The sequence below is a fragment of the Carcharodon carcharias genome, chromosome 3 (assembly GCF_017639515.1).
Source record: "Carcharodon carcharias isolate sCarCar2 chromosome 3, sCarCar2.pri, whole genome shotgun sequence".
In the NCBI taxonomy this organism is placed as follows: domain Eukaryota; kingdom Metazoa; phylum Chordata; class Chondrichthyes; order Lamniformes; family Lamnidae; genus Carcharodon; species Carcharodon carcharias.
This window is the reverse complement of record NC_054469.1, coordinates 181,924,750-181,949,449: the sequence shown is the minus strand read 5'-3', so window position 1 is coordinate 181,949,449 and position 24,700 is coordinate 181,924,750.

The following is a 24,700-nucleotide window of genomic DNA, read 5'->3' as shown; positions in this document are numbered from 1 at the left end:
ATATTTACATAGCTGTTTTAACTGTGACTGCTTAAAAGATATCAACAAAAGAAAGAAAAGGCTTGTACTGTCAAAGTAATGAATGCAATGTCAGGTGACACATATGACTGTCTTTAATAATTTGCATTGCTTTTGTATTTAATGGCCAGAATGCAAATGAAACATAAGGCAAGGTAACCCATCCAGGAAAAGTCTTTGACAGCACATGAGGTAACTCACACAGGGACAATCTTCTGAAGACAATGGTAAGAAAAAGGTTGGAAGACTGCATGGACCACCCAGCTTGTTCCATGTCAATTATAAACCATATCATTTTCATTTTATGTTCATTTGGCTTCTCTTTGCCTGTTGGTTGTGTACAACTCCTTCCTACCACAAGTAATAAAGACACTTTACCTAGAGGGAAAAGTGTACTTATAAAGTCTCATCTACACTCTATAAGGTGTATAGGGAAAGGAAGAGTCAGTCACTTAAATGATGGTTTTACAATCCTGCATTTCTGATAACGAAGGGGTAGCAGATATGTATTCCCGTCAGGAGAACAAAGCCAGGAAAATACCTTTCAACTGAGTCAACTTGCAGTCCAGATGCTGCACACTTTGCTCTCTACATAATTTATTGAAAGGCATAAGGGGCAACAATTGTGAAGGAACCAACATTGCTGGAGCCTGCCAATCCATCAAGGGGTAACTACTTCAGAATCTGTAGAAGTCAACTAACTCCCACTACAAGGTACATTGAGGAATATCAATACCATTAACATCTAAGAGTCAATAAATATTTATTGACCTGATGTGGGATACAGCAATACGAAAAAGAATGCAATTTTATCAGTAGTGCTGTCAGAGTGACATTGACATTGCTGACTGTGCTGAAGAGGAGATTGGTGATAAACATTTTGTTGCTGCACCTCCAAAACATTTCGGACCTGCTTTACCCTCATTGATGCCTTTCTCCTCTTTAAGCTCTTTCTTCATGCCCTTCTTGCCACTTTCCTGAACTCCATCCTCCTTTTCAAATCGTGAGGAGGACAGAAGGGATAATACACTATGGTCCCAGTCATTGAAGATATCATTGATAATTTAGATTGGCCCAGCTATAATAACAACCTACATTTATATAATGCCTTTTAATGAAAAAGAAACATCTTAAGACACTTCACTGAACAGACCAGGCGCAGATGCCAAGCCTTCGTGGGAGGGTTAGAAGAAACATTTGGAAGCCTGGTTTTCGAAGGTGGAAGGGAGGGAATTCCAAAGAGTAGCACCAAGATTTTTGAAGTCTGTACTGATGAATATGCATTAGGAAGAGGTGGAGGTGCACAGAAAACTCCATTAGAGGACTGGAGAATGAGAGGTGGCATTGGGCTGGATAAAGCTGTAGAGTGAAGGTAGACAAGGAAGAGGATTGTGACCATGATTAAGTAGCCATTAGCAGCCAGTATAGATCAGTGAGGACAGGGGTTATAGGCAAGGAGAGGTTATTGGGGAACAGGATGTAGATATCAGTTTTACGTGGCTTGGAGTTTACAGATGTTGGATGTCAGGATGCCAGCAAATGAAGCTTGTAAAAAAGGTACTGCAATAATTGTGGGAGATCTCAATCTTCATATAGATTGGATGAATCAAATTGGCAAACGTAACTTGGAGGATGAGTTCATAGATTGTATTTCTTAGAACAATACATTCTGGCACCAACCAGTGAACAGGCTATTTTACAACTAACTGGTAATGTGCAATGAGGATTAATTAATGGCCTCATAGTAAAGGATCCTCTAGGTAAGAGTGATCATAACATGACAGAATTTCACATTCAGTTTGAGGTTGAGAAATTTAGCTCAGAAACTAGTGCTTTAAACTTAAATAAAGGTGCCTATAAAGGTATGAAGATGGCGTTGGTTAATAGATTAAAAAGTAAGACTGCAGAGAAGCAGTGATAGACATTTAAGAAGATATCTTGTAACTCTCAACAAAGATGTACTAGTGAAAAAGTATTAGAAAAATTAATGGGACTAAAGGCTGACAAGTCCCCTGGGCTGGATGGCTTGCATTCCACAGTCTGAAAAAAAGTGTCTGCAGACATAATGAATGAATTTATTGTAATTTTCCAAAATTCCCGAGATTCTGATAAGGTCCCAGTGGTTTGGAAAACTGCAAATTTAACACCACTATTCAAGAAAGGAGAGAGGGAGACAGAAAGCAGAAAATATTGGTCAGTTAGTCTAACATTTGTCATTGGGAAGATCCTTAAATCCGTTAGAAAGGAGGAAGTAACCAGGCATTTAGAAAATTACCATAAATCAGACAGACAGTCTTATGGAAGGGCAATTACGTTTGACAAATTTTAGAATTCTTGAGGGACATAGTGAGCAGGGTGAATAAAAGGGAACCAGTAGATGTGGTGTATTTGGATTTCTAAAAGGCATTCAATAATATACCGCATAAAAGGCTTATAAGAGCTTATGGTGTTGCAGTGATATATTAGCATGGATAGAGGACTGGCTAACTAACAGCAAAGAGAGCGCTGGGATAAAAGGATCATTTGCAGGTTGGCAAACTGTAACTAGTGGAGTGCCACAGAGATCAATGCTGGGGCCTCAACTGTTTATGATCTATATGGATGAAGGAGCTGACTGTATTGTAGCCAAATTATCTGATGATGCAAAGATTGGCAGGAAAGCAAGTTGTGGGAAGGATACAAAGGGTTGGATTTTCTCTGAGTCAGACCAACTCTGGAGGCCTTCAAAAATGGCAGACAGGACAAGGATGTGGAAATCCCAGCTACATTTCCAGCAGATCCAATTTTCACTGGCTGGGGAAGTGGTCAAGGCATGAGTCACACAAAGAGGAAAACTGAACTCAGTAGGACCATTTGTAATTAGTGCTGAGTTCAAACAGGTCCCATTTTTGCTGTTCAAAGGGCCATAACCCACAATGTGGGAGTTATAAATGTATGGAGGAGGTGTAAGCACTTATGAAGGGTGGATAGGTCGGATTAAGTCCCATGATCTGAAGTTACATTCATCTTCAGCTACAGCTGTCAGAGTGAAAAAACAGAGTCCTGCTGCTAGAGTGAATTAATTGACTGACCATCTGGCTTAGAAAAATACATGACCCATCTGTTCCTGCAGCTTCACTAGACTTCAAGGACTGTTATTACAGCTGAGCTCATTATGAATGCTTGGTTGAGTTTCAAAAGCTTCAAAAGCATTCATCTTAGCAGAGGTGAGGAGTTCACATTTTAACTGACAGTTTTAAGATTATATTAAAAGATTAGCTGTCTTGGATGTAGTTAGTGTATAGAAGTTTGTTTTCATAACAGATTGACTTGTGTGTATTTAAAATATTTGGATAAGTTTCATGAATAACAATTTTTTCAGTATCAAGTGTGTATGAGTGAGTGCTATCTTAGATTGTTAGAAGTTTAATTTTTTTCATCTCCACCTGGCTTGTGAGGTCTGCCCATAGCGTATGCTGGGTGAGAGGCTACAGATGTGGCATAGGGTCTGGGGACATGGAGGTGGCTTGGGGAATGAGGGGGGATGGAGGTGTAAAGGGCATGTGGGACTGAGGTGGGGGTGAGGGGTAACGGCTAGAGGGCCTAACAACTGTTATACAAATGGACCAACATTTCAGAGAACTGAGGTTGGCCTTCTAACCAGACTGCGCCAATTCTCACCTGACTCGGTGGTCCCCTCTGAACTCTTTCACAAGGCTGCACCATGCCCCTGCCCCTCTCAGAGTGAAAATTGTGCATATGGGGGTCATTTCCATGGAGATCAGTCAGCCGAGTTGGGAAATTTCTGCACATGAGCTTCCTGCATCAATGACAAAAATCTGGCTCAAAGAGTCTGCAAAGAGATATAAATAGATTAAGTGAGTGGGCAAAAAATTGGCAGCTTGAGTATAATGTGAGAAATTGTGAGGTTGTCTATTTTGACAGGAAGGATGGAAAATGTTTCTTTTTTAAATGGAGAGACTGCAGAGTGCTACATTACAGCAGGATCTGGCTGTCCTTGTACATGAATCACAAAAGGTTAGCTTGCAGGTACAACGATTAATTAGGAAGGCAAATTGAATGTTGGCCTTTTTTGCAAGGGAATGGAACATAAAAGTAGAGAAGTCTTGCTACAACTGTACAGGGCATTGGTGAGTCTGCACCTACAGTACGGTGTAGAATTTTGGTCTCCTTATTTAAGGATGAGCAGACTTGCATTGAAAGCAGATCAAAGAATGTTCACTAGGCTGATTCCTGGAATGAAGGTCTTATGAAGAAAGGTTGAGCAGGTTGGGCCTATATTCATTGGAATTTAGAAGAATGAGAGGTGATCTTGAAATATATACTAAGGAGGCTTGACAGGATAGATGCTGAAATGATGATTCCTCTTGTGGAGGCACAGTTTAGAAATAAGAGGGCTCCCATTTAAGACAGAGATTAAGAAGATTTTTTTTCTCTTGGAGGGTTAATTGTGAGTCTTTGGAATTCTCTTCCATAGGGAGCAGTGAACCCTGACTCACTGAACATATTCAAGCTTGAGTTACATAGATTTTTGATCTATAAGGGAGTCAAGGGTCATGGGGGGTTCAGGCAGAAAGTGGAGTTAAGGCAATAATCAGATCAGCCATGGTTTTATTGAATGATAGAGCAGACTCAATGGGCAAAATAGCATACTCCTGTTTCTATTTCTTATGACTGGTTGATAAACTTAACTGAATTTTTTGAAGAGGTGATTAAAATAGTGGACAAGGGAATGTCTATGGATTTTATTTCAAAGGACTTCCAGAAGGCATTTAATAAAGTTCCTCAGGCTGTGAGCTAACGTTGAAGGTCATGGAATTGAAGATAAATTATTGACCTCCTTAAGAAATTGGCTGGGTGGAGGGGGACAGAGGGTAGGGATATTGGTCATGCATACTAATTGGCAGGATATAACAATTGGTGTCCCACAAAGATCTGTGTTGGGGCCTCAACTATACAATTGCATTTACTAACAACTTCGATGATGGGATAGAAAGCCACATATCCAAATTTATAATAGCACAAAGGGCAGAATTTTGCCCTTGGTGTGCGGGATCGGCAGGGGCGGTCAGGAAGCCAACCTGTGATTGATAGCGCACCACGATTTCACACTGGTGGGCCAAGCAAGGCCTACACAACATGATACGTGAGTGGCAGCGCTGAGCGCTGCCTGTTTTGTGGAGGGGAGGGCGAGCAGGCCTACAGCGAACTTTACGCACGTGCGCAAGAAAGCGCTGAATAATCTCCATGAGGCACGGAACTGCCTCAGGGAGATGAAAAACATATTGAAAAAATTAATAAACAACAGAAAAATGTATTAAAGCATGTCCCCTTATGTGACTCTGTCACATGAGCAGGACATGTTTTAATTAAAAAGTAAAGTCTTCATTTTATTTGTGTTTGCTTTTGGAAATCTCATCCTGCCGACAGATGAGGTTTCCAAAAAATGCAAAGGCCGCTTGGCCTTTTCACCTGCCCGCCAACCTGCCCGACAATTGATAACTTAACGGCCTTAATAAGCCTTTTTATTATTGGCGGGTGCGTTGCTGGCCCTGGTTCATGCCCGCCGACTGAACCATCACGTGACTGCACGTTGATGTTGGCATGCCCGCCCACCGAACTAAAAATTCTGGCCAAAGACACACAGCATTGCAAGCAGTGTGGATGGATTTCATTAGGAAGAGATATTGATCTGTTGAAGGGTCATGAGGACTCGAAACATCAACTGTGTTCTTGTCCGCCGATGCTGCCAGACCTACTGAGTTTTTCCAGGTATTTCTGTTTCTGTTTTTGTTTTGGATTTCCAGCATCGGCAGCTTTTTGTTTTTATCCCAGCCTATAACTGTTTGCTAAGAACTTGCTGATAGCGTGAAATAGGGGGTGAGGCGAGAGGATGCTCATGTGGAGAATAAAAACCGGCATTGGCCAGTTTGGCAGAATTCTCTGTTCCCGTGTTGTAAGTTCTATTGTTTGTTTACTTATTCACAGGTTGTGGGATGTCACTGGCAAGGTAAACTTTTAATACCCATCCCTAACCGCTAAATAGAGTAGCTTGCTAGATCATTTCAGAGGGCAGTTAAGAGTCAGCCACATTACTGTGGGTTTGGAGGCTAAGGACAGCAGATTTCCTCCCCTGAAAGGCTTCAGTAAACCAATTGGGTTTTCATGACAATCTAGCAGTTACATGGTCACCTAGGGAAAAAAACAGTTCAAAAATTGTCAAATCCCAGAAAAAAATCAGTAACACTGGCACCAGTAATACTGGAGTTCCATTTTAAGATATGCAAGGCCAGTTCAGACAAGTTGGTACCCTTAGGGGAGAATTTTCTCCCCATTGGGCAGGCCGTTCAGGAGCAGGTGCATAGCCAATCGCTGCCTGCAATCAGCTCCATGCCGGCATTTTACATGGTTAGGCCAATTAAGGCCCACCCAGCGTGAAGCGTGGCTCCCAAGGATAGCGGGAGTGGGCTGGCGGTGATGGCAGTGGAATGACTGCTGGGTCCAATGGCAACCTGATGGCCTGTTCAAATAGAGCACAGACAGCCTTGCAAAGGCTGTTCATCATGGCCAACAGAAGGGCTCCCCAGAGCGCTGCTGGAGAGCAGGCCAGGCAGGACGGTAGGGCAGCGGAGCAGTGTGCCCCTCGGTTTTCTGATGAGTGCCTAGATGCCCTCCTGGTGGAGGTGACAGCGCGGCGGGAGATCCTCGTTCTGAGGGACGGAAGGAGGCAGCCCCCCCGCCTGACCAAGCATGTCTAGGAGAAGGTGGCAGACTAGTTAGGTCCCATGACGTGGTGCGACACATGTCGGTCCAGTGCCACAAGCGAGTCAACGACCTCTTGCGCTCGGGAAAGGTGAGTATCATGTTGGCAGAGGTCTCTTAACACAACAGGTAGACTTTCTCCCCAGCCCCTGGCCCCCCGCAACTCTGAGTGCAGTTACAGCATTGAATCCTTCATGGCATGTGTCTCTCACTGGGGTAGCCAGAAGATATTGCCTATGCTTAGTTCACCCTGAGAGGGTAGTGCTGAGATGGGTTCTGCACCCGCAGCATGTGTTAGACTGACACCCAGAGTACTGTTTTGGGGGCTACCTCAAGGATCTGCACCTTGGCGCAGTGCTGGAACTGTGAAACATGTCAAAGTCATAGTGGGGCACCAATCCATCTACAACAAAAAAAACAAAAACAGAATTACCTGGAAAAACTCAGCAGGTCTGGCAGCATCGGCGGAGAAGAAAAGAGTTGATGTTTCGAGTCCTCATGACCCTTAATCCATCTGCTGTCCTTGGTGTTCCATTGTTTGTGTGTCCTTGCTTTGCAATGTTAGATCGTGTGGTGCCAAATGTGATGGAGGCAGCATGTGGGCAAGGGGGGTGTCAGCCCTGGCTTCTTTGTGTGAGTGTGCGGCAGTTGCAGGGTCACGATTCACTGGAGTCCTGCAATGTCCCAGTCAGGTGGGGGTGGCAGGGATCTGATGGGAATTCAGGTACAGGGTGGATTAATCAATGCTCTTCTCTCCTTTTCAGAAGAAGACCATATGCAATGCTGTCAAGTGGTTGTGGAGTGGCGGAGGCCAGGCCCATTTGGCCATAATCACCAGATACGAGCAGGAGGCGATGGATCTGGAGAGGCACCATGTGCCCAGGTCCACTGGTGGCAGTGAGGCTGGGGTGCCACGGGGAGGTAAGATTGCCAAGCACTGAGGTCACCATGTGTGTCCCAGCAGCCATCCCACTGCTGAATGCTCAGTGATTGAAGCTTCCAACGTGGGTTGACCATTGATTGTGGAAGGATGAGCGCATACTGATCGGGGGGACAGGCATGCACATTGACATCGTCTCCACTTTAACTAATCAAATGTCCTTGTTCTTCCTTTCAGCATCACTGGAGCAGGGCCGGGAGGAGGAGGCAGGGGGGCCACCTCTGACACCTGAGGGCACAGAACAATTAGAATCACCAGCGTCACACTATCTCTGCCAATCAGGCACCAGTGCAGATACTAGCACCTCGGTGGGAATTAGACCATCAGTAGTGTCCCAGGGCATGGCAGTGAGGGCACTTCACACTCGCTTGAGGTGCAGATGGAGGCAGAGAGTGTCCAGGGTGCCGGCAGTCGGAGGACTGCTAGTGTCCAGGCACATGCTCAGTTGGTGGCTGATGATGTGCCTCTGGAGTTGTCCATGAAGCAGTGAACGCTGGAAGTGCAGCAGGGTGTGCGGGAGGATCTGGAGGAGATACATGAGGCTATGTGTGGCATGGTACCCATGCTGGAGGAGTCTACGCAGAGCATCACCGATGCAATGAGCCTCATGGCCGAGCGCCATGCTTCCTCCATGGACAGAGTGGCAACTCTAGTGGAGAGGCTCCTCCAGGAGAACAATCAGTGCCTCCTAGGGTTGCGCTGGGACCTGCAAGCCCTCAAGGCGGCATTGACCTCAGCTGGTCAGTGCTAGTGTGGGAGATGGATTGGGCACCCAAGTATCCTATCTAGGTGTCCATCCATCAGTGGTGAGCAGGGAGGTCTGAAGTGACCTCATGTCGGCACACGAGCTGCCTGTCATCTCTGCGGGCTCCTGTCAGGGTGCTCTGGATGAGGGCAGCAGCTCCTTTGCCTCTCTGCCAGTGACAGTGGCATCCAATGAGGCTGCAGCGACTGGGGAGATGCCAGCTGTGGAACTGGCCGCTCCCTCCCAGGCGGGGCCATTAAAGTCTCCACGGGCCACAGGATGCCCGCTAAGTTCATCAAGGCCAACAGGACAGCATGTGAGCAGGCTGTGTCCAATGCCAGGGCCAGCAAGGTGGGGGGGCACCTAGACGTAGCACCTGGAAACATAAGCATTAGGCATGTAAGGCACACCACAGTTTTCTCACTGGTGGTTTTATGTTGCTCCACAATTAGCTAATGACAAGTTGGTGTGATGCGTAACACCTTTGCATTCATTTTATTTTCTGCTTCATTTTGTTAATTCATTAAATTTTGATACGTGAGGATGCCTCAGGGTGATTCCTTACTTCTGCTGGTGAAGGGGAACCCATGATGCTATGAGTGACTTGTTTGTCATTGAGCTTTATTGACAAGGCACATAGTTAATGTTCCTGACCAGGCAAATGTTGCTCTCAGGCATTGAATATGGAGCCTGCAGCCCTGGCATGTGTTGGAAGTCCATCTGTGGTGGGCTAGCTGAAGGTTCGTTGAATTAAAACCTCCCGGCTATCCCTGCCTCCCTGGTGGTTTCCTGGGTTAGCGTCTGCCCCCTCAGCGTTCTCCTGAGCGTGCTCATCCTCGGACTCATGAGTGGGCTCATCATGTGCAGCTGCAGCAACTGCGTCTACATCTTCTTCCTCCACTGTGTCACTCATTTCCAGGGCCAGATTGTGGTGAGCACAGCATGCAACCACTATCAGTGACACACAATCTGGGGGTATTGGAGTGTGCCCTCCTGAACAGTCCAGGAAGCACATCTTAAGAAGACCAATGGTTCTCTCTACCACCGCCCTTGTGGAGGCGTGGCTCCTATTATACCACTGCTTGGCCTCTGTTCTTGGATGGCGGAGAGGCAGCATGAGCCACCTTTTGAGGGGATAGTCCTTGTCACCCAGCAGCCTTTCATCCAGCCGGTCTGGAGCACTGAAGAGCCTCGGCACTGGGAGTGTGTGAGGATGTAGGTGTCATGGGAGCTGCCTGGGTACCTTGCACAGACTTGCAGAATCTGCATCCTGTGATCACACACTATCTGCACGTTCATGGAGTGGAAGCCCTTCCTGTTGATGAAGGCACCCGTCTGACCTGTTGGTGCCTTGATGGCCACATGTGTGCAGCCTATTGCACCCTGGATGCGGGGGAAGCCAGCAATGGCTGCGAAGCCTCTGGCTCGCTGTGCCTGACTTGCCTGGTCCCAGCAGAAGTGGATGAAAGTCAATGCACACCTGAACAGAGTATCTGTGACCTGCTTGACACAAGTGTGGACAGCTGATTGGGAGACACTGCAAAGATCACCCACCGAGCCCTGGAAGGAGCCAGAGGCATAGAAGTTGAGGGCAGCCATGACCTTCAGTGTCCATCCACACAGTTGGCCCAGATCTCAGGGCCTATCATCTGACAAATGGAGGTCTCTGTCTCCCTTGAGAGCTGGAGCTTCCTTTGGCACTGCACCTGCGACGTATTGAGGTAGCTGTTTTGCTGCCTGTATACCCTGGCAGCAGGATATTGGTGTCTTCTATGGCCCCTTCCACCTTGGACTTCCCGTTGGCCCTGTGCCCCTTCTGCCTGTGCCTCTCTTCCCAAAGGTGGCTCCCCTGGAGGCTGAATGTAGTCCCCTGGCCTCCTCCCCTTCTAGCCCTCCCTTCCACCTCAGAAGAGGTGCCTCCAGTGGCGAGCACAACTCCCATTCCTAGACTAAGGGAAGGCTTCCTGAAACCAGCAAGTCCCCAGAAATGATGTTTACTCAGAGTCCTGACCTGAAGCCTGTCCAAGCAGCTGTGAAGAGTTTTGAAGTATTCCTGCTCACACAGGCAACTATCAGTAACTTTAAGCATTCAATGTCTGACAAATAACATTCGTGACCCCACTGACCCCTTTTATCCTGGCCATGAATGAGGTTTATACAAACGTGGCCTGCCCGTGCGACATCCTGAAGATTGCATGCATCCCAAAAGATCGAAGTCAATCGCTGCCTCAAGGCGTTAAGTGGCCCATTAATTAATGGCGGGCTTGCATCGGAGATCATCACGTGCCTGCCTACTAAAATATCATGATGGCGTATGGTGACGTTGGATGCACGCCCAACCTCACCGTGCATCATTTTACGTGTCGGCATGTGAGGCCTGCTCCCCCACGCTAACGGGAAAATTCTGGCCTTAGTTTCCAGGTTTTACTGGCTTTTCCTTTTTTTGAAAAATGCTGAGGCTAGCTTTTTATTTCAGATTATTTAATTAACTGTATTTAAAATCCACAACTGCCATGTTGGTTTGTGAGCTCATTCTAGTCTATGCGCAACACAGTTTAGAAACACTTGGCTTCTGCTTCACACATCGGATGCACGGAGGCAATCTGGAGCACATCCTGAAGTGAAATAATACATTGCAGTGTTGTTCTGCATTGTGTTGCAATGCAATGATTTTGCAATTAAAAATGTAGAATTCCGGAAATAACAGCAGGTGTCATAGAGGAGGATAAGGAAACTTCACTTACGGTTGGCCATTTCTATTGGTTAATCTATGTTACTTACATATAGAATTCTATAGAACAGAAACAGGTCATTCAGCTCAACCAGTCCAGCTCCATGTTTATGCTCCACTTGAGCCTCCTCCCAAACTAACATTTAAATCTATTAACATATCACTCTCTTCCCTACTACCTTAAATAATTGCCTAGATTCCCATTAAATGCAGCCAAACTATTCACTTCACTCACTCCCTGTGGCAGTGAGTTCCATATTCTCAACACTCTCCAGGTGATGAAATTTCTTCTAAATTCCCTGCTTCACTTCTTGATGATTATCTTCCAACGATGGTCTTTAGTTTTGCTTTTCCCCCTCTCTCTTTGTCTACTCTATTTATAATTTTAAAGACTTCTATTAGGTCACCCCTCAGCTTTCTCTTCTCAAGAGAAGAGAGACCCAGACTTTTTTCTACAAATATATATTTTATTCATAAAATTTATAAAAGTACATTACATGGCCATTCAATGTTGACATTACAGGAAGTGCAAAACAACTCAGCTTCTTCCAATACTTTGTTACTTACTACATTTAAAATGGCAGTTGGTATTTACAATGTTCATTACATGCTACAAGTACAGCCTGAGGGGTTTTACACAGTTTCCATTCACTCAGTGTGCCACGGCTGAAGGGCCTTCGACAGTGGCTTTCCCTGTTGAGCCTTTGCAGCGGCTGCCCCAAGCTTTAGTGCGTCCCTCAGCACATAATCCTGGACCTTGGAATGTACCAGTCTGCAACACTCGCTCGGGGACAACTCCTTACACTGGAAGACCAACAAGTTTCAGGCAGACCAAAGAGGGTCTTTCACTGAGTTGATGGTCTTCCAGATGCAGTTGATGTTTAACTCAATATGTGTCTTGGAAACAGCCCATCGAGCATAGAGTGCTGCGTCACAGAGATGTTTGGGATGAACCTCAACAAAAACCTCTGCATCTTTTTCCAGACCTGCTGCGCAAGGGCACATTCTAGAAGGAGATAGACAACAGTCCTATCATAGCCACTTCGAAGGAAATGTCCAGAGGGGTGAGAGTCCAGGCATACAGGAAAGCTCTGGCAGGGAGGGCCTTTCTCACCACCAGCCAAATTATGTCTTGGTGCTTGTTTGAAAGTTCTGGTGATGTGGCATTCTGCCAAGTGACTTTGACAGTCTGTTCAGGGAACCATATCCGACCGGATCCACCATCTCCTCTTCCCACAGGGATTAAAGGACCACTCTCTAATGGACTTGTGGTCAAAGGTGTTTTTTGCATAAAATTCTCCATGAGGACAGGTGATATGGGACGGTTCTAATGAATGGAGTGTTCTGTAGCAACTTGACAAGACCCACTCTTCACAACACTGGGGAGAAGTAGAACTTCAGCACGTATTTACACTATGTGTTTACAAACTGAGGGTCTATACAAAGATGGATGCAGCTGCACATAAAGGTGGCCATTGCTGTGGCAGCAATGTTGGGTAGGTTTTTTTTCCACTTTGTCTAGAAGTTGGTAATTTGTTTCTCTGCTGACACAGTCCATTTTTGATCTCCAGACAAAGCGGAAGATGGCTTGGGTGCTCGCCATGGTGCAGGAGTGGGGTTCGGGCAGACCTGTGCCATGTACAGCAAACTGAGAGCTTGATGACTAGGTTCTTAACTGCAATGGAGAGGGAGCATCAATCATGCCCAGTTTTTGTCTTATCACAGCTACCTGCTCCCTCCAGTTTTTGGCACATGACCCAGCTGCTCCCCATAGCACCTTCAGTTAGTCTGGCCTGATGATAAAAGGGACAAAAGATTGGTCGATCCAAAGAATATGTCCTTGCTTTTGCCGTTTGAACTGGTCGCAGATCCTCATGAGTTTACACATCGATCGTAGATCTGAGCGGGAGATGGTGATGTTGTCCATGTACAGGGAAGCTTTAACCTGAGTACCTCCACTGCCTGGGATTGTCACCACTTTTATGCCCACGATCTTCCTGGTGGGGTCAGCAAAAGGTTCGATACAACACAGGACAGGGGAGAGAGGACAGCCCTGCCTAACCCCAGGTTTGACTGGAAAGTTTTCCGATTCCTACCCATTGATTAATAATATATTAATGTTTGCGTAGAGCAGTTGGATCCAATTTCAGATTCCCTCTCCAAACCCCATTTTGGAGAGAACATCCATCATGTATGTGTGTGATATTAAAGGGCATTTTCCTGGTCCAAGCCGATGAGGCAGGTGTCCACCCCCCTGTCCAGCAAAGGCCTCCATCGCATCTGTTCCAATGATGCCGCTTTCCAAAGCAGCGCTTCTGACATGTCTTCCTTCTTCCTTAACCGAGGTTTCCCACCCACTGTGGTTGACAGGGCCCTCAATTGTGTCCAACCCATCTCCCGCGCCTCTGCCCTCAGACCTTCCTCTCCCTCCCAGAACCGAGATGGGGTCCCCCTTGTCCTCACTTTACACCCACCAGCCTCTGCGTTCAAAGGATCATCCTCCGCCATTTCCGCCAACTCCAGCATGATGCCAACACCAAACACATCTTCCCTTCAGCCCCACTGTTGGCATTCTGCAGGGACCATTCCCTCTGGGACACCCTGGCCCATTCCTCCATCTCCCACAACACCTCAACCCCCTCCCCCAGCACCTTCCCATGCAATCGCAGAAGGTGCAACACCTGCACCTTTACTTGCCCCCTCCTCACCATTCAAGGGCCCCAATACACGCTTCACTCGCACTTCCCTCAATTTGGTCTACTGCATTCACTGCTCCCAATGCGGTCTCCTCTACATTGGAGAGATCAAACGCAGACTGGTTGCAGAACACCTTCAGTGCAAGCATGACCAGACCTTCCTGTCGTTTGCCATTTCAACACACCATCCTGCTCTCATGCCCATATGTCTGTCCTTGGCCTGCTGCAATGTTCCAGTTCAACGCAAACTGGAGGAACAGCACCTAATCTTCCGATTAGGCAAGTTACAGAATTCCGGACTTAACATTGTGTTCAACAACTTCAGACCATGAACTCTCTCTCTTCCATCCCTACCCCTTTTTTATCCTTCTTTTCTATATTCATTTTTATTTTTTAATTTGTCTTTTTTTTTCCCACTTATTTTCATTATTATTAGTTTAAAAATTTATTTCCATTTTTATTCATTGTTTTATCCCCAGCTTTTTTCCAATGTTTTTCCCACCAGCGTTCCCTCCCCCCATGCCACCCCCACTAGGGCCATCTGTCACTTTCCAGTGTGCTTATACTGGTCCTGCCATGAACACATTCTGCTTTCTGCTCTTAATGTCACCATTCGCACCTCCTTTAGCCAGAACCATCACTATTAACAACCCTTTGACCTTTTGTTTCTGACATATTTTGCAATCTCTCCTTTGCCTCCACCTATCGCTGACCTTCTATCCAGCTTCAGCGATTCCATCCCCCTTAATTAGTATATATGTTTCACCCATTTCCACTTCCCTTTAGCTCTGAAGAGGAGTCATACAGACTTGAAATGTTAACTCTGTTTCTCTCTCCACAGATGCTGAGGTTTCCCAGCATTTTTGTTTTTGTTTCAGATTTCCAGCATCCGCAGTATTTTGCATTTATTATAGAAGTCTGGTCAGGGAGGATCACCAACTCCAGAGCAGACTTGGCCCAATCATTGATGACCTTGTACAGAATTTTATAGTCCCTGTTAAGCAGCAAAATTCGTGGCTAATTTGTAATTTCCTCCCTCTCCCCCTTTTGCTTGTAGCTGAGGGAAATGATGCCTTTTCTCATAGATTCTCACAGACTGCCAGCCAGAATCACACTGTTGTATATCTCCAGCAGGTCTGGGCTGATCCAGACCCGCAGAGTCGAATACGACTCAGCTGGTAAATCATCACTTTGGGGAGTTTTACTCATCGCGGATGACCCAGTGACTTTTGTCATCTAATCCAGAGGTAGCTGTTTGCCTGGACTCTTCCACATACTGTCACCTAAAACCCCTGTGATAGAGGATATGAAGGACTGGGAGGCTGTGCTGTCTGTGGGCTTCAACACCTCTTTGTTCTTTTGTCTGTGACATCTTTTGGTTATCTCCTCCTATCACTGCTTGCTTGTCCCAACAACATCCCCCCCCCTTCTTCCCCCCCCCCCCCGTTGAAGGGTCACAAGGACTCGAAACGTCAACTTTGTTCTTCTCCGCTGATGCTGCCAGACCTGCTGAGTTTTTCTAGGTATTTCTGTTTTTGTTCTGTCTGTGGGCTTCATGTCTTACAGCCCAGCATAAAAAGATTTGCTGATCCTTTGTATGTCAGACTGCAATGACATCACTGAGCTATCATCTTCCTTCAGGCTGCTGATCACAGGACTCTCTCTCTCTCTCTCTCTGTGTGCCTTTTGGAAGAAGAAATGTGAGCATGTCTCATCCTGCTCCACAGAGTGGACTCTGGACTGGAGGGTGATCTTAGAGGCCTCGACAGCAAAGAGTGAGGCCTTCTGACTTTTGGAATTCCTCCTTAACAGCGACTGCCATCCACTGCAGCAGGAGCAGATTCTGCATGCTTTTTTGAAGTTGGAACATTTCCCTCGGTCACTCTCTAGCATCCTAAACACCTTTGAAGGTGAAGAAAATTTTGAAGTTCTTCCCACCAGAGCAATTCAAAGAGGGATTTCACTGTTCTCCAATCTTTGTAATCCCTTTTGAATTCCTCAATGTTTTCTGGGTTAACATTTGCATGTTCAGCTTCCATGTGCCCCAATCAACTCTCTGGTCTACTTGTCTGTCACAGTCAGCCAGTAAAAGGCAGTGGTCAGAGAAGAACACTGGCTTGTTGTCGGTAGATATGACCATAAATGCTCAGGACACAAACAGGAAGTCTATCATGGAACAGATAGATCCATCTGGCCTCGATCAGGTGTACCTGTCTGCGTGCTGCTGAAGACATCATGTAGTTTGACATCTTTTAATGTTTCCATCAGGAGTCCGGACATGGCGCCCAGTTTACTGGTAGCTGTGCTGGATTGTCCAGCTGCATCGATGATGCAGTTGAAACCACTGGCCAAAATGACCAGCCTGGATGTCACCATACCAGGGGCAGTTGCTGAAGGACAGCCAGCCGGTTGCTGTTTGAGAATACACATTAAGTGGAGCAACACGTTTTTTGTACATTACGTCTACTACAAGCAGGCAAATACCACCATCTCTTTGACTTCAGAGGTGGTGGTGAAGTTGTCTCCTGCAGTAGAATACTGAGGCCTGAGGAAAAAAAATCATTTCCTCCTGACCAGATCAATGGCCCATGACCACCATTGCTATCATTGGCTGTAAGGGCGGCATTCTACACTCCTGTAGAAACAGATCAGCTTTGACATTGGCAAGGTACCCTAAAGTCAAAACTTATCCCCATGCATGTTAATGGATGCAATCTTTAGACCCATTTAAATTGTGTCTCTCTTATCAAACCTGTTGTCTGGTTTAGTTCCAACTTGAGTATGTTCCTGCGCACCCACAGTGCTCTCAAACAGTCTCATTCTTGTTAAGCTGAGAAGGCATCCTGGTCCGCCCTGTTGGCATTGTTCTGCCCAGGTGACATTGGGGGTTGGGTGGGGGTTGTGCAAACAGCAAGATTTGGGCTGTCCTCCACTGGAACAGTCTTCCCAATCTGTTTCTCCTTGAGGATGTTGTTATACATAGCTTTCCAGAGCTGGGGTACATTGGCCTCTTCACTGTTTTCAATATCTTGGAGCTCAGGTCCAATTCCTTCGTGTTTTTCTACAGGTGTCACCCTTGTCCCGTCTCATCCAAAGAGCAGCAGGCCCTGAGGTTCACGTCAGATGGGAGTCACCTTTTGTTACTGGTTCGGGAAGTGGCTTGGTCCCTTCTTCTCCTTGACCTTCTTCACCAACTGCCACTCAGTTGGCCATCCCTCAGCTGGATCCTTCTCCATTGATTTGTTCTGCTAAGGACGAGGAGGCTAGAGGGTCATTGTTGGTGTTTTGCAGCTTGCTGCTGTGCCCTTTTCCTCCTTGTTGTCCCTGCCTATGTCCTTCTTTGTCCCATTCTTACTGGAGGGCTTGGTGGGAGGAGGGATGCAGGTCCTCTTCATGGTAGTCACACTCGCCATCCCATCTTCATGCCCCTCCTTGGTTCTTGCCTCCTGTGCTTGACTGGGGCAGCATTTTGACTAAGTCGTGTAGAGGTGGCCTGTCATATCACACAGCTTGCAGCACTTAGTCTACATGCAGTCCTTTTACTGATGGCCTTACTGCTTGCAGGTCTTACAGATGATGGTGCTGGAGTTGGCCGCAATATGGGCAGATTTCCTGCAGGTGGCACAATTCTGGGCTGCTCAGCATTGACGAGTTAGACCTGGCTTCCCCCAGTAGCAAAGCTGGAGGGAGGGCGGAGGATTGCTCACTTGCCATCCAAAGGAGACCCATCTTGTATCCTTTCCTAACAGAGATAGCCTCACAGACCTGTTATTATTCTCATAAATCTTTTTGCACCTTCTTCAGTATATTATTTTTATAATATGTTGATTAGGACAGCACGCAATACTTTAGTTGTGGTCTAACCGAGGTTCAATACAAATTTAGCATAACTTCTCTATTTTCATTTTAGTCCTTCTATAAATAAATCCTAATATATGGATTTGTTTTATCACCTTATTAATATGTCACTATTTTCAGTGATTTGTGTATTTGTAGTCCCAGATCCCTTTGCTCCTCTACCCCATTTAGATTCTATTTTCTAAGTAATATGTAATCTCCTTATTTTTCTCATCAAAACGTATTGCTTCATACTTAGCTATATTGAAATGTGTTTGTCAAGTATATGCCCATTCTTCAATTTTGTTAATTTAAAAAAAATTATTGTAGTTATCCTCAGTATTGAAAGTCCCTTCCAATTTGGTGTTGTGAACAAACTTATGTTTCTTTTATTCCAATCGTTAATATAAATTATGAATTACAGTGGTCCCAGCATTTTCCCCTCCATGTATGACCCCACTTCCCACTTTCTGCCACTCTGAATAGCTAGCTTTTACCCTTACTCTCTGCTTTCTGTCTTGCAGCCAGAAATGTTGTGTTTCAAGATTCATTACCTTCCTTCCATCACACGCTGTTCCATCTCAATTAGGCATGAAGTCAGCTGAATGCGATGAAAAACAACTTTCATTTGCCACTGAAGCTACTTCATTGATTTAATTACATTACAACAATGGAACAAAAAGACTGACCTATCAGGCAGAAGGTGAGGTTTTATACTGAAAATTAATAGCACAAAGCTCAAGAAAATGTATAAGCTAACTGCTTTCCTCCTTCACTAACATTTTTGAATAGGACTTGTTGGCATTAAAAGAGCTCCTAGTTGTGTACCATGAGAAATGCAGTAATTACTCATTAATTTAATGATGGTATAAGCCTTCCAGGAATTCCTTCCTTTAGGTTAACCCTTTCCCTGCCTGGTTTTGTCTTCTTTTTCAGATATTTGTGAGTGAAACAGGTTCAACTGCCCCAGTCACTCATGACATTACAAAATAAAGCAAATGAGGTTGTATCTTGAATGCAAAGTTTTACTTTTCTAAACCTCCCTTAACCTCCGCTTCTCTCTCTGCCTTTAAGCTGCATCTTAAAAGTTAATACTTACAGCAAGCTTTTGGTTGCCTATCCTAATATCTCTTTATGTAGCTTAATGTCAAATTTTGTCTGATATTACTTCTGTAAAGTGCCTTTGGATGTTTTCCTATGTTAAAGGTGTGCACGAATGTAAATTGTTGTCACACAGTCAGCATCTGTGAAGAGGCAAGACCGGTATCAAGTGTGACTCTTCAACAGAATGGTTGCCTCAATATGTCAGACTGTGATGCTGCTGCACAATTTCACTATCAAAGCTTTCTGTTTTCAGATAAAATCCAAAGGTGCTGTAGTGCAATTGTCTGCTGGTTAGTATGGTATTAAAGTCTGAGACGTGACTTCTATTGGCCAATTTTATTTTAATTCTTTCTGTTATATGTTTGCACTTAAAATATACAAAGAGCTTTTTTGATATTGAAGTTGAATCATAATCCTAAGTAAATATTAATTACAAGGCACAAGGCCAAACAGTTGTACATGGTTAATCATTGGTATATACAGTAGTAAATGGAGACAAATTAACCTGTATATTATACAATTACCCAAAGTGCTTCTGTAGATTCAGAGAGGTGTGTTTCTAAACTACTATAAAAAGAAACAGTGGCATGTCTGTTTTAATCTACTGTACCTTAAGGCATCTAAAATATTGCACCCACCTTTTACAAAGCCATAAATCTTTACTGGTAGCCATTTAAAAAAAACCTTCTACATCTCAGCAGAGTAAAAACCTGTAACAGAGGAACTGAATCGATAGACATACCTTGTTAAATGGTAAGTATCCTTATTAATTGTACCTCTCTGCAGACACTGACTGACCAGTGGTGTGTTTCTGGAAATTTCTGCTTTTGTAGCCTAGTAATTGTCGATTGTTTAATATATGGACAACAGTCAAGTGATGGTTACTAAGCTTCAAAAACAAAAGATGCCAGAAAAGCATGTCTGTAGAAAGAAGAGATGGGTCACCGAAATATCTTCAAAACTTTCCTCCTTCAGCCTCTGTACCAAACAACTGCTCATCCGTGGTGAATTCAACCCCCATCTCATCATGTCCTCTTCACTGAGTTGATTGCTCTTTTATCCACTGCAAATCTTTCCCTTCATGTAAACTCTCCAACCCATATTCACAGCCACTCCTTGACCTTGCCATCTCAAGTGGCCTTGCTAGTCCCATCATATTAATCACAGATAAGGCCATCTTTAATCACTTCCTTGTATCACTCACCATTCACATCCCCTTTCCACACCTGAACCTTACCTCCTTCTGTATCCACACCTAAGGAAAGAAAGCTATCCATCAATTCATTTAAAACTGTACTTTCAAAATCCCTACTGTCTAGCCTTTGGCCCTCCACTCGCCACAACATTTCTGCAGTTATTTATTTAATCAACCGCACCTCTCACCTCCACCTTTCCTGCCCTAGTCCCCAGTAAAGCCATTGTTCTTTTTCACCCTGGCCATTCATCCCTCATCTCTGCTACTTTAAGACCAAGGGCTGCACACTTGAAAGGATATTGTGGACAATGGTTTATCTAATCATTGCCAGATCTGGCTGGACCACATAAAACACTATTGATTCCTGCTCCTGTCTGCTTAAAACTGCTCACTATTACAGATTCAACCAGGAATGTTAAGATAACCCCCTGTTTCTTTAGCCTACTGCTGGTCATCTTCTTAAGCTCCTCACCCCTGTCTCCTCCACCTTCACCTCCAACACGAAGTGTGAGGAATTCATGGATTTCTTTGATTGAGGCAATCCGATCAACAACTCACCAAAGCTCCCTCAAAACCCAGACCTTTAACACTTAGAAGGATAAGGGCAACAGTTGCATGGGAAAGCTACCATCTAGAAGTTCCCCTCCAAGTCACTCACCATCCTGACTTGGAAAAATATCACTGTTCCTTCACTGTCGCTGGTTCAAAATCCTGGAACTTCCTCCCTAAAAGCACTGATGTACCTACACTACATGGACTGGAACAATTCAAGAAGGCAGCTCACCACCATCTTCTTAAGGGTAGTTAGGGATGGGCAATAAACACTGGCCCAGCCAGAAATGTTCACATCCCAAGAATGAACAAAAAAAGAGAAAAGCTGTCTCCACTGGATCCCTGCTTTCCGCTAGTCCACCTGGCCAAACTTCCTCTAATGTTGCCTCCTGCCCTACTCCTTACTTTCTTGAGTTTCTCTCCTGTCTTCCCTCATGCCCTCTCCGAGCTCATCTTGACCATGAGACCCTCGTCCTGCTGCCTTGATCCTATTCCCACTAAACTGTGGACCACCCAACTTCCCTCCTCCTCCTCCTCATGTTAGCTGATATTGTAAACACTTCTCTCTCCAGGTGTTGTCCCTCTCTTTAGATTTGTCATAACTCCCTTCTCAAAAAAGCAACCCTAAAACCGCTGTCCCCTACTGCCCACAGCTGCAACCTCTTTCCTCTCCAAAGTCTTTGCCACCTCCCAGATCAGTGCCCATCTTTCCCCAAACTCCATGATCGATTCTCTCCATCCAGGGTTTCCCGCTGCCACAGTACCAAAACAGCTCTTGCCAAAGTCAGAAAATGATATTCTACATAACTGTGACGAAGGTAAACTTTTCCTCTTCATCCACCTCGACCTGCCTACAGCTTTTGACTTGGTCGATCAGATCATCCTCCTCCAGTGTCTTTTCACTATTGTCCAGCTGGGTGGGACTGTACTCACCTGGTTCCGCTCTTTCATATCTAATCATAGCCAAAGTACCACTTGAAATGGCTTCTCTTCATGCTCCCCTGCCATTAACTCCAGTGTTTATCCCTGGCTCCATCCTATTTCTTATCTACTTGTTGCCACTCAGCGACATCATCTGAAAGCAGAATGTAAATTTTCACATGTAAGCTGACAACACCCAGCTTTGCCTCACCACCACCTCGCTCAACTCCTCCACTGTTGCCAAATTATCAGACTGCTTATCTGACATCCAGTAGTAGCTGAACAGAGATTTCCTCAAAATAGACATCGGGAAGACTGCAGCCATTTTTTTTCGGTCCCCACTCCAAGCTCCGTTCCCCTAGCGACCAACTCCATCCCTTCTGGCAACAGTCTGGGACTAAACTAGACTGTTCACAACCTTGTCATATTTGACCCCAAGATGAGCTTCTGACCACATACTCACCTCATCTCTAAGACCATCTGTTTTCATCTCTGTAATATCGCCCAACTTCACCCGTCTTAGTTCATCTGCCGCTGAAACACTCATTCACGCTTTTGTTACCTCTAGACTCGACTATTCCAATGCACACCTGGCCGATCTCACACATTCTACCTTCTAGAAACTTGGAATCATCCAAAACTCTGCTGCTCATGTCTTAATTTGCATCAAGGCTCGTTCATCTATCACCCCTGTGCTCACTGATTTATATTGGCTCCTGGTCAAGCAATATTTTGATTTTAAAAATCTCATTCTTGTTTTCAAATTTCTCAATGGCCTTGACCCTCACTATCTCTGTACTCTCCCCCAGCCTCAAACCCGAGAGCTCTGCGCTCCTCTAGTTCTGGCCTCTTGAGCGTCCCTGACTTTAATCACTCTGCCACCGGTGGCCATGCCTCCTGTTGCCTAGGCCTCAAGCTCTGGAATAGATCTCCACATCACTACTTTGCTTTCTTCCTTTCAGATATTCCCCCAAACCTACCTCTGACTAAGCTCATCGAGCCTCATCAATCAGTCATGGTTGCAAGTAGCAGAGAAGGAGCTGGAATCGAATCAGCTGCGAGGCAACTTTGGAAGTGGAACGGGAAGAAATTTTTGAAATGTGCATGTCTTGTCTTCTGCCCATTGCGATCCCAGCTCTAAGTGATCCTTCCGGAGGTGTGGTGAGACTGGGCATCATGAACCTTCCTGGCAGCAGGAACAATTAAGTGCTCATTTAGGTGCATATTGGCGTTGCCACTCAGATCTTACCAGCAGCAAATGGGCCCATGGCTAAGGCCAAAGTCTGGCAGGTTCCTGGAGCCAGCCTCCTAGCCGTAGGTCAGGGGGTTAATGAGGCATCCTTTAATGCCCCCTGCCTGGAGCTGTGTCTACCAGGGGGCCACAGCAGCAGCTGCAGGCCATGCTGTGAAAGGGCTTTCCCTCCACAATGATGGCCTGGCAGCTGCAGTCACAGTTTATTTAGCCTTTTTTTTTTTTAAAAGTCTTTAGAAGGCACCTCCTGCCTGAGCAGCCCATCAGCTGCCCTTAACTGGACAGGGCTCTCGCAGGTGGCTTGCAAATTGGCCACCTTCAGTTAGATTGCACAAATGGCAGTCCTCATACACCATCGTTAGGCATTAGGACCCCGGAAATGATCCCATTCCTCATTAAAAACAAAAGCAGTCAAACTGCATCCAAACCGAGCAGCTGGAGTGTGGATTCAGTGCCTAAAAAGACTTAATTACCCCATGAAATCTGGCAAGGTGGGTATCCTGTAACTCCCAGCTGACAGCCATCACTCAGTCACCCCCCCGAAGGTTCTCCTTCACAGCACTCCTCTGACTGACACGCCTTGTTGTCACACACATTCCTTTCTCTCCAGCCTCCTCCTCAACTCTCCAACTCTTCAGACAATATTCAAATTTACCCTCATCCTATTGCCTTGTTTCACCCATTTCTTATGGTTACTTTCCTCAAAAGTTAATCCCCTATCCTCAGAGCTCATTTCACTTCTTCCACTCATAATTATCTGTCTTTTTTCACTGAAGAGGAGATCCCACAACTCTAGGAGCTGGCAGAGAACCAGGGGTGGACCTCCAGCTATTGCCAACCTGACCGCACTGGAGAAGGAAGCATCTGAGATCGGCATGGCTGATTCTGATGGTGAGATGCGCTGGCCTGGGGATCTGCTGTCAGTGTTAGATGAAACACTGCCACTTGGCACTGAACTATCAGTTATGTTGAATTAATGTACCAACAGATTATATGCTAATTTAGAACCCAATTTCACCTACTTTCAGTACTAACTGCATTAAGGGGAGGTGGTAGCATTGTGGTAATGCTGTTGGTCTAGTAAATCCAGTAAGGCCCAGGCTAATGCTTTGGGGACATGGGTTCAAATCCCACTCTGGCAGCTGGTGGAATTAATGGTGTAATTAATAAATCTGGAATGAAAACCTAGTCTCAATAGCGGTGACCATGAAACCATTGTCATAAAAACCCACCTGGTTCACTAATGTTCTTTAGTGAAGAAAATCTGGCATTGACTTTTAATGCCCCCTGCAAGCCACTCAGCTGTGCCAAACTGCTACAAAGTCAAAAAGGAATAAAACTGGATGGAACACCCAACATCAACTTGGCACTAGAAATGGCAACGGCATACCCAGCCCTCGAAATGGTTCCATCCCTTGTTTAAAAACTAAGGCAATGAAGACATTGCAGGGTGATGGAGAGCTGTCCCACATACTAATGATGCAACTGCCCTACAGACAATGTTCCAGACACCACTTTCATCATCCCTGGGTATGTCCTGCCCCACTGGCAGAGTCAGTGGCAGAGTTGTATACAGTCAGGAGGGAGTGGCCTGGGAGACCTCAACGTTGACTCTAGAGGCCATTAAGTCTCATGGCATTAGATCGAACAAGGAAACCTCCTGCTGATTACCACCTGCCACACCCCAGGCCCCCATCTCAGATGATGAATCAGTCCTCCATGTTGAATATCAAGGGCGGCAAGAACACAAATTGTACTCTGAGTGGCGGACGGCTTCAATGTTCATCACAAAGAGTGGCTTGGTAAATGCCATGACTGACTAAGCTGATCAAGTCCTGAAAGACAGGGCTGCAAGACTGGGCCTGTGGCAGGTGGTGAGGGAACCAACAAGAGGGAAAACCTAATTGACCTCATCTTCACCAATCTACCTGTCGCAGATGCATCTGT